The sequence below is a fragment of the Ambystoma mexicanum genome, chromosome 2p, assembly GCF_040938575.1.
Source record: "Ambystoma mexicanum isolate Mex_15411 chromosome 2p, UKY_AmexF1_1, whole genome shotgun sequence".
In the NCBI taxonomy this organism is placed as follows: domain Eukaryota; kingdom Metazoa; phylum Chordata; class Amphibia; order Caudata; family Ambystomatidae; genus Ambystoma; species Ambystoma mexicanum.
In genome coordinates, this window is record NC_090923.1 from 1,227,394,634 (window position 1) to 1,227,397,186 (window position 2,553).

Genomic DNA, 2,553 nt, shown 5'->3' on the forward strand with positions numbered 1-2,553 from the left:
GTGACAAATCCGTTCAAAAATCACACTAACATGATAAAGACATATTCAAATAAGATATTTGCAAATAATGCACTGTATGAAGAGGAAGATATAAAAGTCATTTTAAAATCACAATTTCAAAAAGTATATTTATTTGGAATAAATAAATATACAATCCTATGCAGGGTTGAATACCACTCATTTTATAATGTATGCAGTTGAACATGCTAAACAGCCAAAGGCAAATAATCTAGAAGGAGTAGAAGAAGAGGCATGAAATACAAAGTTGCAAGCTCGTGGCCTGAGCAAAATCGGTTTAGATCGTACTCATTCAAACGCCATCTCTTGACTTTCTGACACAGTGCGCTATTTTTCTTCTAAATTCAACATTTGGATCTTCTCACCATTCTTTTGCAGCATCAACGGTTGCTGGAGAGTCACTGTTCGGATCGGCCAACATGGAAATAACACTGATCGTGATGGTTTCTACAGTGTGGATAGAAGCCAGCGCGCTTCTGGTTTTTCACCAAACTTATCCTTGCCAGGTTTATGAAGTATAGAAATGCAGACATCGCCATTCTTTCCCACAATGCGATGCCAGATTTCGGTTATAAACTTCATCTTCAGAGGCCTCGAAGGATAATCATTCGGAAACGTCAGATGCACTTTAGAACCCTCCCTCAAATAATGTATCCTGCGGTCCAATAACAATCACCTCCCGTTTGTAAATGTCGTTGTTATCAATGAGCCCAGCTGAAAATTCCTGTAGAGGGTTCTTGTTCAATCCTGCCAGCTGCTTCCTGAGAAGGAAAATGGACTGGTCAGCCATAATATGAGCCAAGTCTGGATCCAGAGAAGACCCACCCTGTCCAATGACAGGACTAGCCTTGTGGGATGGTTTCTTTTTCTTCCTTTTTAAGGGGAGGTAACACCCTTTCCCCCAGGAAAGCCACTCCACAGGACACTAGCCTGGGAACAGAAACCAAGAAGCACACCCATTCAGAGAGAGCCAGCCCTCACACGAGGGGCTGCATTTCTAAAGGCCTTTGATCCTATTGGCAGGGGAGGGGTAGGAGTTGGGGTGAGCCAGAGAGGGGTCTGCCATCTTGATTATCTCTGCCTCTTTCTCTTTCCTGTCCCCTCTACTTCCTCTGGAGCAAAGCTCTTTGGTGCGACATCATAAGGGCAAGGTCCACCCATTTCAAGAGCAGAGATTGGACCATGAAGCAGGCTAGCTTTAATTAAATCACCTGTGCACTTTGCCTATAAAAGAAGTGGTCTCCCACCACTTCTCTGAATCATCTGGAATCATCTTTAACCATACTGAAGACTTTGTTGAACCCTGCTAGGAGTGCAGTCCTCTCTAAAGTCCTCCAGTTGTGAGGTGGAGGCAAGTGTTCCAAATACGCAAGTAAGCTTTGTCCCCTAACCATCTCCAGGGAGCATTGGGGGCAATCCGCTGCTGGAAACGGACTTGCCTCTCTGCCAGCCACAGTGGTACACAGGACCTCAACTTTTTGAAGGACACCTGCAGTTGTGTGCCAGCCTCTCCCGTGTTTGGGAGCCCGAGAACAAGGACCCATCTTGGCCCTGGAGTGGGACTCACAGCAACCTAAGAAGTGACCCGCTGCTGGAACAAGACTGGCCCTTGGCCAGTCACTGTGGTACCCAGGACCTCACTGTGTTGGAGGACCCCTGCAGTTGTGTGCCAGCCTCCCCTCTGTTTGAGAGCCCAAAAACAAGGACCCATCTTGTCCCTGAGCCCCTGGAGTGGGACTTGCAACAAACCTAGAAGTGACCTGCTGCTGAACAAAGCTGCCTCTCTGCCAACCACAGCAGTACCCAGGACCTCACTGTATTGGAGGGCCGCAGAAGTTATGTGCCAGCCTCCCTGTGTTTGGGCGCAAGAGAAAAGGACTCATCTTGTGCTTGAGCCCCTGGATTGGGTCTCTCAGCACCCTGACAATCACGACAGCCGGATCCTAGTGTTTTTCATCATTGAACTGCTTGGAGCATGTTTCAAGAATTGTTCAGCAATGTCAAACAGCAGGACCCTCCGTTGCTGCCTTTGTCTCTCTCATGATCTTCTCAAAGTGCCAAGAAGTCTAGTCTGGTGCTGCTGAATCACCAAGAACTGCAAAGAAGATATCTTTAATAATAATTTTGCCCTTATATAGCGCTACGAACCCGTAGGCATCTGAGCACTGCTTTTTATTACCCACGGTGTGTGGTGCTCATTTATCGACCTCGGAAAGGATGAAAGGCTGAGTTTGGCCCTGCCGGGATTCGAACCTGCGTCAGCAGACTTTGAACGGATGTCACAGCGAGCACTCTACTCGCTGTGCTATCTGGCCTGCTATCTTTGACTGCTAACTGCCCACTTGGTCCATTTTTAGGCCTTAGAAATTGGTTGTCAATTTGTACAATTTTTGCTCACAAGTAGATACCCTTTTTCAAGAACATTGTTGCTTTTGCTTGCCTTTAACCCCTGATTCATTACCCCAGAATGCTGCACTGCATCTACTATCTTTGCCTATTCTGTGTTCTTTCCTCAGAGGTTGTTTTTGCATATTT

The 2,553-nt window shown here is 46.5% G+C and overlaps 1 pseudogene; it reads right to left on the reverse strand.

Annotated features, from left to right (window-relative positions):
• Window positions 1–306: 306 nt before the first annotated feature.
• On the reverse strand, window positions 307–808 carry LOC138566026 (ubiquitin-conjugating enzyme E2 G1-like; annotated as a pseudogene).
• Window positions 809–2,553: the final 1,745 nt, after the last annotated feature.